The sequence below is a fragment of the Amblyomma maculatum genome, chromosome 3 (assembly GCF_055883805.1).
Source record: "Amblyomma maculatum isolate TAMU_Amacu chromosome 3, ASM5588380v1, whole genome shotgun sequence".
Classification (NCBI taxonomy): Eukaryota; Metazoa; Arthropoda; class Arachnida; order Ixodida; family Ixodidae; genus Amblyomma; species Amblyomma maculatum.
Window position 1 is genome coordinate 100051268 of NC_139346.1, and position 15200 is coordinate 100066467.

Here is a 15200-nt window from a genome sequence, read left to right on the forward strand (position 1 = left end):
CCAGCTAACTTGAACCAAGGGGTACAAAATAATATATTTGAGGTAGGTCAGTGAAACCAATTGTATTCAACTGCCAGCCTCCTTGGGCACTACAGGCAATTTTTTCTTTTGCAATTACTTAATTAGCTAATTATGTTAATTTGTCTAATTTATTAAATATCGACTTTAGACCAAACATGTAAATTGGAAAGTTGTAGAGCACCTTCAGAAATCCCCATTTCATTAATTGCGATAAAGAACATCTCACTTGTATCGTTTTTTCCGGGCTCAGAAGAAAGCCCGCGAAATACAAATAATACCACGTGACTAGTGCACTTGTGCGCCGCGATTGTGGTGCTCTCAGTCGTGGTTTGAGCGAGCGAAATCAGCTGCGGCCGTGTCTTCTTGGCCCCGTTAAAGCGGCAGGCCGATATGCCTGCGATGGCTTCTTCGCCCGCTTCAGACAACCAGCCCACGTGACGGTGCAGTAGCAGCGAGAGCGGCGAGCCGACACCACCGACATCCTAACAAGGCCTCCTTCTCTCCCATCAGCGAACGTCGCGACAAACGAATGAGCGATAAGGTATCAGCCACTGAATCTGCGCATGCAGGCTTGGGTAAAGGGGAGAGATTACATCATGTGACTCGACTAAAATTAGCGCTGCACCTTCATTTGCCGGTTTTTTATCGCCATCCGCCTGTAGTGATGTAGGCTGCTGCGGTGCGCAGGCGTGGCCAAAATCGCGGTGGCGACGGGCGAGCTCGAGCTCGCTCGAACCATCGCCAACATTTCTGCCTGCTGCTGCAACGGGACCATCGGGTCACAGACGCAGCTTATGTCGTTCGCTCAAACCACGACTGAGAGCACCACAATCGCGGCGCACAAATGCGCTAGTCACGTGGTAATATTTGTATTTCGCGCGCTTTCTTCTGAGCCCGGAAAAAAAGATGCACGTGAGACTTTCTTTATCGAAGTTAATGGAATGGGGGTTTCTGAAGGTGCTCTACAACTTTCCAATTCACATCTTTGGTCTAAAGTCGATATTTAAAAAAAATAGAGAAATTAACATAATTAGCTAATTAAGTAAACGCAAAACAAAAAATTGCCTGTAGTGCACGAACAGGCAGGCAGTTGTATGCATTTGATTTCACTGACCTACCTCAAATACATTATTTTGTAACCCTTGGTTCAAGTTAGCTGGGACACCCGGTATATATATATATATATATATATATATATTTAGATAAAATGGATTAGGACAGAAATGAAGAGAAAAAGAAAACAACATAGGTAACCTTTAGGAGGAGATATGTAGAAAAATAAAACCTGCGGCATATAATTTAAAGGATGCGAAATAGCAAGCCAATAATTCCCATCAAAGAAAACGTTCAGTGACAATAGTCAAGTATAGTGCTTCTTATGTGTTGAAACATTTTAATTAAGATTACACAAGCGACAGGATTCCCAAGCAGCGTCGGGTATTGAGACGTTGTAATATCTCATGATATTACAACACCGCCTTGCACATTTTCTTTTCAAGCAGCACACGACAGTTCAAAACACAACGGGCCACACCCGAGAGAAAATGCAGTTCGAGCGCGAAATGCGACCGCAGCTCACAGCTATTCTCCCCGAGCAAGAAACAGAGATTATCCGGAAAGAAAGACTGATTCCGTTAGGCGGGACACTTGTTGAGGAGCAGCGCGTCCTCGCCCGCCAGTTTCTCAGACAACCATGCTGGGAGGAAGCTACTGTTGTGAGACGCATAGGCCTGCGCTCTTGGCTCGTCAACATACATAGAACAGTGACGCGCCGACACCTCAACCAGCTGCGTGGATTTACGACGCCTTCCGAGAGCGGTCTGGCAGCAGCGAGGACATCTGAACCATCCTCCCACACAGCATGACATCACTTCTCAGAAGAAAAGACTGAACCCAGGGCAGACCTACAAAGCACAGCGGGCAACATCCAGCCTACAATTGGTTCTTCCCTGTGCGCACAGAGCCAGCGCGTCTCCACGCGTCCTCACCGACCCCCTGAACGCTATCAGGCAACTTTTTAAGGGGGAAGGAAGTGTTGTGTTCGAAGTGCTGTGTCCTCGTCCGTTCTGTGACTGAAGCAGTGCGCGTTAATGGACAGGCCCCGACAACTCTCCTCGCGCGTCGCTAGGAAAACTCACCACCTGCCTGCGTGCAGCGCGATGCCCCCCACGGCCGGCTCCCTCACCTTCCTCTAGTTCTGGGAAGCAAGCCCCATCCCCATCTCTGGTCTCAGTTCCCTCTGTTCTTCGCCCGGCCAGTTCGGCTTATGCCTCGGCCGACGCCGGTCGCACCCTCGTGTCTGGTGAATAAACAAAGTTAACAGTTTAACAGTAGCGCGTACGTCTTTTCTACATCGACGACGCGCAAACACGACACTAACCATTCCTAAACATTTTGCGCGGCAATAGTAACTCCTCCATCGCTGCTGCTCAGAAATGCCTGGGGGGTACAAATTGAATCGGTGCCGGACTACAGTCTCAAACTTGGAGGGACAAGTATATATCGGCAATAAACTTCATTAGTCAATCTTCTACTTCGAAAATGGCGCGATGTGAAAGCAGGCTCTTATTGGCACATACTCTGCTCAGGATAAAACTCAGCTTGCAGAAACAAAGGGGTGGTGTACAAGAATTCGTTTAGGTTCCACAGCCATGTTGTCCTTTTTCTTCGCCTACGAGCCCTTCTCATTATTTGATGCTGCGTTTGGCCACACGGCAAGCCCACACCACACCTAACAGCATAAGATTCTTATTTGAGATCGACATCGCTTCAGTTTTTACTTGCCATTTCAATTTAGGTAAGAAAATTGCACTTCGTAACTTCAATATGTTGACTTCTACGTCGTAACAGGGTGGTTGAACGCCAGAACATATGAAGAAAAGGCTCCTAGCCATGCTGATTTGTTATTTCCGCAGATCAAAACTTGATTATTTTCACGAAATTACCTCGCTAGAGAGCGTATATGGTAAGAAATATAAAATTATATATCAGGCTTTATGCTATCGCCGCATGCGTCCATTCAGAGCGGGCAAAAAGAACGTAAAACAGAATCAGTACAGCTGTGTTTACGATCATGCAGCTCAAAGCAGCCCAAGAATTTTATAAGCACATCAGTGTGTCCTGTGTTATATAAGCCTTTCAAAAATATCAGGAAGCTAACATTAAAGGGACATTAAGGCGCATATCATGCTGACAGATGCCGGTTGGATTGCTCGACTAGCATTTATGTGTCGTTGTGCAGAGCCCTCATGTTATCCTCAGTTTGAGCAAACAAAATATCAGCGAGAACAGTAAATGCAGGTCTAAATAAAAGTTTTGTGCATAGAAAGGGCTTTACAAAGGGTACTGTAAAGCATATTGAAATTGGCTTTCATACAGAAAAGCGCTCTTCAGCAGACGTTTTTTTCTTCAAGTCACGCTTTAGAATAAGAATAAGCAACCACAGCGTTTTAGCCTTTCATCTATCGCCCGTCCATTGGAAAGGATGAGAACCAATGTACGTACTGCTCACATCGAATGATTGTATTTGTACACTAAATTTTGAGGTATGGTGCCAGCTCTATAGAGGCTTTATGTTGAAACCGTGTGCAATATATTCCGTTACTTTTGCAGTAAATTGCACTATTATGAAAAGGGACACTCTATGAGAGATTCCTATGAACCGGAAGTAGATGAAACTAGGCATGATTTCCTAAGGGTGGAATACGGTTCTACACTTAAACGAGCTAACAACAATAAATGCAACCTAATGGCTAGTGCACTTGATCTCGGTGTTTTATTCTGCTCCCGAAATTCGTACGCTTTGTTCATCTTAGTATACATACTGATCATCTGCACTATATTTAACTTTTGATTCCATTGCGATATGTTCAGAGTAGTGTGTATACCCAAGGAACAATAAACGTTGGATAAGAACGGTTTTTGTGCTGCCAAGGAAAACGCACCGTAAACTGAGCCAAACGACAGATCACACAGATCAGAAGCAAACAGCACGAGGCTTCTTTGTGTTTTGTCTTTTGGCTGCTTTTAAGATGAATCAGTGCCAACTCGCTGAGTCGGCAACCTTGGTGAAAACTCAGTTGGAACAAAACATAAACACGCCGGCGGTCACTGAATTATTATTGCGCAATGAGAATACACTTTAAGAAAGCTCCCCTCACTTTTCAAAAACGTTGTTTATAAAAGGTACAAAGAGATAGTTGCCTCATCGTAGGGACTCTCAGCATACATTGCCTTGTTTTTATGCTGTAATGTTGTGTTTGGCTTGGTTTTCAGGTGATCTACCTGAGGAAGATTTTTTTTTCTGCTTCGGAACAATATAGGATTTAATGTGAATCAAAATGATTGCGAGGTAATATAGATATATTACTGAAATGACGCCACAAAAGACTCTTATTCTCAAATGTTTATGGTTTGTCTTATAGGTCTTAATAATAACGGAGAAACTTTTTACACACAATGAAACACAGGCCGTATAGACATTTTCCCATTGCCTTCTTCCATGACACTGCGGGACTGGTGCATCATTTCTCTATATCGATACAATTGCTAGTTTGCTGTTTCCCAAAGGAAGCAAGGTTATTACTATAAATTTATTCAAGATTTAAATATAATATGAGCACTTTCGTTGAACACGTTTATGCTCTTCCGGTCGAAGCCTCGAACGCTATCTCGCGATCATTTTCATGTACCTCAACCTTAAACCTTGTTTGCTTTAAAGCACAATCAAAAATAATTTGCAAATGCAGTACGCACGTTGGTGGCATTTCGCTTGTCATCGTTTTTTCAGTGCAGCTTAAATACACAATAGATGCGAGCGCTTTGTAGACATTCTAGTTTAGGAATCAATTTTAAAACCTTATGTATAGAGCTGAAAGAATAGACGAATTTTAGCACCAAGTGTTATCCCAACATACTTTTTTCAGCGTTCCGCAGGCATGCAATGGATTCTCTACCTCGTCCTCACATGCTCGGCAATCAAGGCACAAAGTACCCGTAAGACAACTTACTGATCCAATTTATATCATCACTGCCTTATTGTATTTGCTATCATGACGTTCAATAGAACAAGAGAACAGAAAGAATCGCAATCGGTTATCAAAAGAGAACTACACAAATTGCTTTTACGCTAGATAGTTGTTTGTAGGGCTTACCTCCACAAGGTACACAAGCAATTCAAGATTCAAGAGGCAGCGTAAATATCACTTTCGTTATTTTGGGGCCGTGGAGTGCTCTTACGCGTTGTGATATGAAACAGTAAAAAGGTTGCCTACTTTTGAATCTGTAGAAAAGCCGGCTATCAAGGCCACGTTTTATCTAGTAGGAACCTAAATATCTCAACACGAAAATATATTGTTTCCCGTGGTGTGGACCGCCAAAGACAAATGAAAAGCTTCAACTACTCCACAGTAAAATAAAAATAGTGTGATCCTGGCACATGTGCAAAGTATTTTAGGTTAATTTGTTGAAGCGAGCATACCGTAAACAAGACTATACTCATACTTCCTTTCTATCTAATGTGCCTCGGAGGCAGCTTTTTGATGAAGGGAGGCGAAAAGCAAGGCGCCCGTGTGCTGTGCGATGTCAGTGCACGTTAAAGAACCACAGGTGGTCGAAAGTTCCGGAGTCCTCCACTACGGCGTCTCTCATAGCCTGAGTTGCTTTGGGACGTTAAACCCCACAAACCAACCAAACCAACCAACCAACAATTTGCTTCGTCTGTAAGGTGCTTTTTTACATTCCTTCTCCGCGTAACAAAGTTCCAATGCGCCTAAGTATTAAGTTTTGTCTTTATGGGTACATGTTTCTCACCTCGAAATGTGCCAAGTGTTGTGCAAGACCAAGGTTTAACTGTGTTCCTAAATTGGCAGCCAAAATACTGCTACTAGGAAGTAATAATCTAATTCAGCTTCGAAGGAGGAAATTATGTTTAATATTGCTCCTGACGTCAACTTCTTCTCCACTGGACCAACGTTATGAATCAACATATTGCCGCGAACTGTTGTAATCCGTATTAGGTGCTTTCAACAACCGCAGATATGCGGCGTTATCATCTTGTTCGTAACCCGCAGAGTTACCTAGCCGATGCCGCAAGTATTTTGGTACGTATCTCTATGGGCGCTCAGGCCACCGGAAGCGCCTTTATAATCTTCTTTGCCGCATAAGATGCGTCAAGCAATATCTCGAATTATTACAGCCACTGGCTACAACATTGAAGTATCATGCCACTCTAAATATTATTGGTAAATAATTGAACGTGCCATCCCGATAGAGCGTTATCATCCACATAGATACCCCAGTCGTCGGAACCGTCCAATGGCGTCGTCGAAGGAAACGCCCAGTTGTACTTGGAACGAAGATTTGGTATTGCAAAAGGTATCGGAAAGGACACGTTGATGAGATGGTGACTAAATTTACCGGTGACTAGCGCATCTAGAAAGCATCACAACAATAGCTTTCCTCAACGAGCCAGCAGACATCCGAGCCATCTTCAACCTTCCAATCAACCCGAAGAACATGAACCTAACCGAGGCTGCCATTCCCTCTTGGACATCAACCCAGCACTATTTTCAGCCAACACCAAATACGCACTTTTATTTTATAAAACGAGTACTTTTCGTCAGAATCTAATATACGTCAAAGTACTGTGGTCAAGTACTATACTGTCTCTCTCGAAATCATCCGTCTTCTGCGCCAAAGCCTCCGCCGTGTATCGCCATGAGGACCCCATACCAGCCGGGTGTAACTGGAGAAAATGCTTCGAGGTGGTGTCATCTGGTATCGGAACTATAATGAGCGGCGCCAGACGTTTTAGTGAAGAGGAAAGACGGCAAACTTCTCTCTCCGCACAGACGAAACCTGAACCGTCGGTCCAAAGCTAAGCATTTCTCAACCATAGACCTGAGCTGCGGCTGGTGGGAAATTGATGTTTATGAAGGAAGCTCCATGAAGACTGCGTTTACCACGCCAGACTACCTGTTCGAGTTCATACGGTTAAAAAGAACTTTTAGACGGGCTAGATGGTTTTCAGCTTCAGACAGCATACTTAGCGCAAAAAAACACACACGCACACAAGAGAAAAGGCGGGACACGGGACAAGCGCTGCCAAAATAAAAAAAGAGTTCATACTGATCATCGTACTGGAGAAAAGTTGGAGAAAAACGAAAGGCCTTAAGACAGGTAGAAAGGGCAAAGCAATGTCATTTGACCTATAATCCATACCCGAACGTTTCAGATCTTAATGGATACTTTAATGGCATATTTGTGTGGATTACTTAGATGATGTCGTTGTCTTCTCAACTATAACTTTGAACAAAGCATGAAACGGCTTTGGTCAAAGAGATAGTTCGCATAGGGGGCGCTGTTGTTCTGAAGTCCTATTTTAAGAATGGACAGAGTTCACCTATACCTGTGGAAACAGCTGCGATCGCAAATTTTCAACAGCCTGGTGGCACGAAAGTTGTGGTCCGATTTATTGAACTAGGCCCGTATTAGCGGTGATTTGTGAGGAATCATTCGCCCATCACCGCACCTGCAACGTCTTTTGTGGCTCGTTAACACAAGAGCATTCGGCGGTGAAAGCGAGCAAAATATACCACCGCGGCAGCGAATCTGCCGGGAATCTCGACAGAAAGCCATTCCAGTAGCGAACGGATTTTTGCCGCCGGAAAAACTTGAACCGATTTCCATCCGCACATATTTGTATCATCATGGCGTCGCCCTGCAGCCTGTGTCATTGGTCAACATGGGTCAACAACGCAGGCTGCTTATACCCAGCCCCCGTGAACTCTCCCTCCAAAGAACACAACGACAACGCTTACCTGTCACTGGCGAGCGCCAGAAGTTTCGTGCAACAGCAGCACTCGGATCCAGAGTTGCAATATTTATGGCCAATTACCTTGAAGGATATGACCGCTTCCTCTCCTGCTGTGTTCAGACGTCAGTTGCCGTCCTTCACTTTACACAATGGAGCCAACCGGAAAAACTTCGCGGCCAACAAATTCCGCAAGCTGCTTGCGATGGGCCGACTGCAGAGCCTCTCAAGTTTTCACGCAAGTTGCTCCGAATTCAAAGGAAGTGTGAAGTGAGTTATTGGCCGCGGTTAGCAGCCTGCAATGTACATTATGTAAAAAATTGCCCTTTATGTCAACGACACAAGACGCCCTAGACCAGAACTATAGGTGTACGGAGCTCTATAACGGCTGCAAGAAATTGAGCAGACTTCATCAGCTTCTTCCCAACTTCATTAACTGGCAACAAATGGATAATCGTGACCTCCGCTAACTTACCCGCTGCGCTGATGTAAAAACCCCCGCAAATTGTACTGCGGCGGGAGTGATGAATTTTTATTCTATCAAAGTTTATAAGTCACGTCACAGCAGAATTGCTCACCAAGGACAGACGCACAACGTTTACGGCTGAGCTTTTTGAGATCTCGGACTAGCGATAAAACCTACCAAATTTCAACAGTGCAACATCCCTAGACCAGAACACCTATTTACCGACACAGCAAACCAAATGCCGACGTGACTACCATATACAGGGTGATACACTTCTAGCTATAACGCAGCCACTGCTTTCAAAGCATCATTGCGTCTGACCCGGCCATTCCATAAAGCTAGGAGGCAGGCCATGCGAATCATCACCTCCGCGTCCCACTGTGCATATATCGCTTTGCTTCGATTAGCGCCTGCATCCGACGCAATGCTGCTTTGAAAGCAGTGACCGTGTTATAGCTAGAAATGGATCACCTTTACCTCTACGCAGAACACAAGACATGGTATGTCATTGTGCAAGATGTGATCTTCGCCTATAACACCGCGATCCAGGAGATGATCAGATGCATCCCTTTCCAGCCCCACAATGGCAGGGAGCCTAGGCATCAGGCACCACTTGACGTGTTGAGCCCGTAAGTTTGTCACAGACGAAAAAAAAATTGCGTCGCCTCTACGTCAAAGCGCCGAACAAGCCCGACGACTCGCCCGACTACGCATTAGTGACCAGGAATGCATCGATAGCCGACATTGGACGTTACGAGTCGCGACACCCAGAACAAGCCGGGAAACAATGCCTGGATATGTAAGCCAATTCACTGTCGCAAACTGAGTGAAAAGCTTTTACAGCTGTACTCGAGTTCATACAAAGCACTTCTCCTTATCGCAGAGCTGGGCTACGAAGTCACCCCCGACGGCGTGCCCCCATGTTTAGGGCATTTTGTTTGCCTTAAGGCCTGCTGCGAGCGTAAATGACCCGCTAATATTTGATTTACTAATGTTAATGTTTATCCTTCTTAATTTTTTTCGGAGATTGGGGCACTGTAATCAAAGGGGAAGCATTGCAGCGAACTCTTGAAATCTTTTTTATTGCTGTTATTAGCCAAAGGCAAGTGGTCATGTCACGTCCCTTGTAACGCGCTTAATGATATATGCAGTGGCGCGACTGTTTTAAATGCACTTTTTGAGCACTTATATGCCACCTGGTGCGGTTTTGAGTATCTTGTTTGTCGCGCAAGATAGATCGAGAAATATCTCGAATGATTACACCCACTCGTGTTTACATGCACATTGTTCCAATTTATTCTAGGCGCTTTTGACAACTTTATACAGGTGTTGCTTCGGCTGCTCTGAATTGATCGCTGAGACGACCAGCGAGCTATTTTGCTGCCATCGACATCTCCGAATCACTTAGTATTCCTGCGGGCGCGTCTGCATCATAAAGAGTTACTTTCCGTGTCGCATCTGTCTGCTTGTTTGTCGCCTACGGCCCAACAGGGCGTCTACAGCTTTATCACCGCCGCGTGGCGGGCTTGAGCCGTACTGAACAACATAATTATGAGACAGTTTTCAAGCGCGATAATCCAAATATACTCGTTCTCATCACTCGGTTAAAATATTGTGCCCCACGGAGCTATTTTCTGAATTTCTTTTTATCCTGAGGATAATTATGTGGAGTTTGTAAATTCCTTCAAAGGTATTTTACTAACAGTAATGTCTGTTTTGTTTTCCGAGAAAGTTTTCTCAATCGCAATATTAAATAAACAATTCTGTCTAAATGTTTCCAATAATTTCATGCATTCTTTTTCTGTAATTTTTGTTTGACATAACGAGCTTTTATTTTTCCAGAGCCGAAATTGGACATTAATATAAACCGTAAGTACACAGAAGCTCATCTTCTTAAATGCGCGCGATAGAACGCTATTGCGCCCATTCGAGTATCGAGCATATTAACAGAATCTTTTTCTTCCGCTTATATGGCCCTTTGCTTCTGGCTCAACTATTTTTCGAATAATAAGCAACAATTCCACAAATTGTTGGACAGCAAGGCCATTTCTTAAGTATTTTAGCCCTATGAATCATTTCTGGCTGCACTTTACCGAATGGAGTGCTTCCATGACTGCAATAATACCGCGCTAAACATTGTACAAAAAAATTACGCGCGTATATCTGGAAGACATTTCATATTCTTTTGTTAATGTAAATGATATATGTCGAATGTGGAAGCATCTTTCGCTAAAACTTTCTGTAAATAAATGCTGGTTGTCATAAAACTCCTCTACGTTAAGATGTTGAAAGAAAGAGTTGAAAATTCAGGAAGCTCAACTGTGCAAGAAGCGCTACACTACCACATTACGAAGAAAACAAATGTATCTGTCCTCAGAAGGCGGGCAGCAATGCTCTAAGGAACGTGGAACCCACACTCACGCACTTTTAGGAGAAACTTGGTAAATAGCGCGAAGCAGAATGCCCATGTGAATAAGCCTGAAGCACAAAACAAGCCAAGCCAACCACAAAACAAAGATAAAAATAAATTAAAAATGTAAATTGTGCTAAAACACTTGCAGCTCGTCATATATTTATAGGAAGAGAGTAAATATTTATCACAGTTTAAAAATAAAGAGAAACCAATGAAATATATTTTGTGAAAAATGTAATTTAAACTCTCCAACTTTTTTTGCTATCATGAACCATGTACCAGATTTTATTCACTAAGAACGCAAGGGTGGCGTAAAAGGCTACTATTTTAGTCGATTCAACGTAATTATGTCGACGTGCGTATAATTCTGTGCGTTTAGGTTAGTTATCTTACAAAAAATTAGCGTCATGAATATTACCTTCATAATTATTGCTTTGTGCAAAGTGGTAGAGAATTTATTGGAGTTTCAACTCTTAAAAAGCGGTTGTAAAAGACAGCTTAAGGAATATTTTATTGTGCGTTAAGGAGAGAAAATAGCTCACGGTAATAAATCGTTTAGTCAGCTATGAGTAAGGGCAAAAAACAACACTAGAAAAAGAGATTTCAAATAAACAAAATATTATAGCCTATGTTTATCCGATATGATATGTTTAGCAGTAACTGCTAACGAAAGATATGCAAGGAATATGGGCAGATTGGAAGAAAAATAGAGATTGAAAGGTTTGAAAATTCAAAAGCAAAAAAAAAAAAGCAAGAATTGACAGCAGCTGCATGATGCACCCTTTTGCAAGCGGTTGTCAGAGCTGAACTCCGACTAGTGCTGAGGCTAATACCATGCAGAGAGTGTACCATCTAAATATTATCAAGATTAGAAAAACATGAAGAGCCCTTGCTCAGGGTAACCAGTTAGAGGATGTTTATATTCTACTTTTTTTCATTTCGTTCGCGAGAGTAATTAGCACAGATAATAAGGTACATTATTATTCACAGGGCAGATCTTATCTAAAAAAGGATGGCTGCGCTGCTTTCATCAAATTAGCGCTCACGTTAACTGACGTTTTACCAACGTAAACGATAGCCGGCGCTACAAAAATCACTTCCTCGTGACGGTGGCGCCACCTCAATGTTCCGAGACACCTCCCAGATAAAGAAAAATCTCGTTTTCTCTGTATTGCCTTCTCCAATAAAGCTTTTTGTATGCACTTGACGAATGATTTAAAATAGCAGCAAGTTTATGTGCTGCTATAAGCTGCACATAAAATAAAGCTGCTGTGAAACGTAGTGCGACGGAGGAAACGTACCTAGCGTTTTTTTTTTTTTTTTTGAGGCAAGATACTATTTTTGCTTTCATATTTATGCCTCCACCGATTAACTGAATATAGCCTATGGTATTTACTAATTATTAGACTTAAACAAAAAAACAAACTTTGGATTAGGATAAGCGACTCATAACAGGTCTGTGTTACTTTCACTGTGCTAGGGCGCAAATATATATTTAAAACCTTGCTTGCCTTTAGCTTAGACTCGGGTACGTTGTCCTAACATGATTATTTAGCAGGTTGGGATTTCCCACAACATGTTCGCGGCGAGGGGGCCTATGCAGTGACAAAGAGGTAAAACGGGTTATGATCAGCAAGTCGGATTCATTCAATTTCAGAAGAAAAGGAGCGCAGTTATTCATTTCTATAAATCGACACAAAAAGGGCACCTGGAAAAGAAACTCTAGAAAGTATATGTTGAGGATTGTATACCCGGACAATTCTTTAACACTACCGGGCAACCGCCGATTTCCCGGCGATGCTGCCCCGGAAGTCGTTGGCAATGAGAGGCAAGAAAGGTAAATGTCAAGCTCCAGATTCCTGCTGCCGCATTGAGCATGGTATGCTGGAATGTTCTGATTAGTGCGCAGCACTCCTGCCAACAATTGGCTGCTATGTATGGGAGCTATAGGAAGCCGCCTCTGGATGTTTTTATCCACTGCCGCTACCTATAGGGCGAATGACATCGGTGAAAAGCGCACATTTCTGATAAAAGACCTAGAATATCAAATAATTAATTGTAATTGCTGCATTCCAAAGAGTAAATTGTAAAAGATATAAACATCACATAAGTTTGCACCACTCAGGGCCACAAGTTCACAGCAGATATAATAGGCACTCTCACAATTTTGACATGAAACGTGATTCGAAGCAGACGAGCATTAACACTGCGCCCCAGGCTAGTTCGCAATCTTGATTTCCGCTTTTCTTCAGCTCGGCTCCATTGCAATGGAAAGTGCACGGTCGCGGGGTACTGTTGAAAATTGGGTTGGTTTGCTCATAGAGCCAGAACCAGTGTTGTGAATTTAACAGGTAAATATAGATATGTCCTAAATGGTGCCTATTCAGGCGATGAAGAACGTTCTAAAAAAAGTACATAATTATTATTCACCCCAAAATCTTTTTACAAAAACTTGCAAACCTAAACACCAAACCCTCTTTATTTCCCGCGATAAAATTTTTTCAGAATTTGTTCTACGTTCCCCAAATAGATCCACCTCGTTAAAGAATCCAGATTTGTAATTATAAGGCAATACAAAGGGCTAAGATAAAAAGCATGTGGAAAGCATTTACTGCCCCCTGCGAGTTCTTTATTTATATAATATTCCTCAAATTTATGTTTGAAATGGCGCACAAGTGATTTTACTTCCCGCCGTCATACTTTTACCAGGATACTGCACCAGGTCGGCATATAAACATAAAAAGCGCCTTTTTCTTTGCGATGTTTTGTTCCTACATATCTTGCCTTTTAGCGTACAAATCTCCTCAATCTCCTCAATCACGACCTCGCAGCCTATTAGTGATCAATTGAAGACAACATTAACCCTCACGCAATTCGGTGCAATGCTTTTAGTCTGCTGGGCAACGAAGGGGGGGAGGTTAAAGCGAGTTACACACACATTGAAAATCAAGAAAAATGTTATTTTTTCTCTTTAAATTTAGGCACCATTGTGTATTTCGTGTGTTTTTAAATCTGGTCGTTACCTTCAGGCATGCATTTTCAGTCGCAAGATACTCCGAACCTCTCTGCCATTAACACTTTCTTGAAGAATGCTACAATTTACGTTTGTTCCTGCCATGAACAACTGTTTCAACTTAACATGGTCATCAGTATTTTACACAGCTGTGTACAATGGTAAAACGCATAAAGCAGCCTTTATCCATCTACCTTGCTGGAAAGACCCTTTTTTTAATGCGTAGGTTCAATATGGACAACCTATTTAGCGACTGCTGTTTTTTTCTTTCAGTTGGTAGTCCGAACGAGGCAACGGGTAGTTGCGGCATTCAGTATCTCAACAATGGAACTAAAATGGTAAGAATATTTATCAGCCCCTTTAATAACGCACCTGCACAGCTAAGCTTGTGGCGCTAAGGAAGCGATGTTTACTGAATAAAAATACAGATGCAAAAAATAGTTAGTTTAAACAAGAGAAACACCAACCAAAGGTTTGCGTCAAGAAGACAAGACGTTTGGGTTTCCATACGGAAGCCTTGTTCACTAACAACTACGCTTGGAAAGAAGCATTTGAAGAGTTCGTTTCAATAATCGTCCGAGGCATCTTGCATACGTCAGTGGGAGATTGCCATTCACGAGGTTAAGAGTTTTTTCCCGTTGTCTGTATCACAAGTGATTCAAGATACTGGCGTGAAAGCCAGTTCCTTTGATTGACAATATTTGAGGCTCCTTCACAGCAGATACTGTGCGCTGCTGACATGGCGTGCTCGGCAAGCTCGTTGGAGGCATCTTTCCTGTTCTTGACATCATTCACGTGTTCCTTCAAACGTCTTTCAAAATTCCGGCTTTCACCTATGTAGACATGGTCGCAATCGCCACCCTGAAACTTGTGCACGACTCCCTGAAATTTTCCTCTGCTCAGTTTCTTTTTCACAGTAACGACTTCGTTCCGCAACTTGGGGGTAGTAACATGGGCAATGTGCGCATCTTATGTACTCAGCACACGTCCCAGCGCCTCACTGATTCCAGGTACATAAGGAATGGCGGCACGTGATTGACACCAACTGCGGACTATGTTTTCTGGTTGCAACGAGTGGCGCTCCACGGAATCCAAAAATGTTTTGGTGTAGCCACAACTGGTCAGTTCACGGCCTTCTTGTACCAGGTCCCAGGCATGGTCTTGAAGTCTAGAGCAGATTTTCTGGAACATTGAAAGAGCGACACTGCTACAGCGTGTTTGTGGCATACCGGATTTACCGAATCGAAATGCAGGTACCTGCCTGTGTGGGTGTTCTTCCTAATACTTTGAAGGAACGGATAAGGTCGTAACGATTCACTAATACGTCCACAAAAGTCACGTGGTTGGCAGCCTCCTCCTCGTAGGTAAACTTGATGGCCTCTTCCATACTGCTTCCATACTCTGCCATACTTCCATACTCTTCCATAAAGCTCGGTCAATGCGGTAAGTGCATCCTTCATTTCAGTATACGAAA

At 43.1% G+C, this 15200-nt stretch overlaps 1 long non-coding RNA gene across 1 annotated transcript; it reads left to right on the forward strand.

Moving 5' to 3' along the window:
* The first annotated feature begins 3452 nt into the window (after nucleotides 1-3452).
* Nucleotides 3453-14124, forward strand: LOC146195423 (uncharacterized). Its single transcript, XR_014705703.1, has 4 exons — nucleotides 3453-3517; nucleotides 4947-5016; nucleotides 10143-10169; nucleotides 14000-14124. It is a non-coding gene; the product is annotated as an uncharacterized LOC146195423 (long non-coding RNA).
* The last annotated feature ends 1076 nt before the right edge of the window (nucleotides 14125-15200 follow it).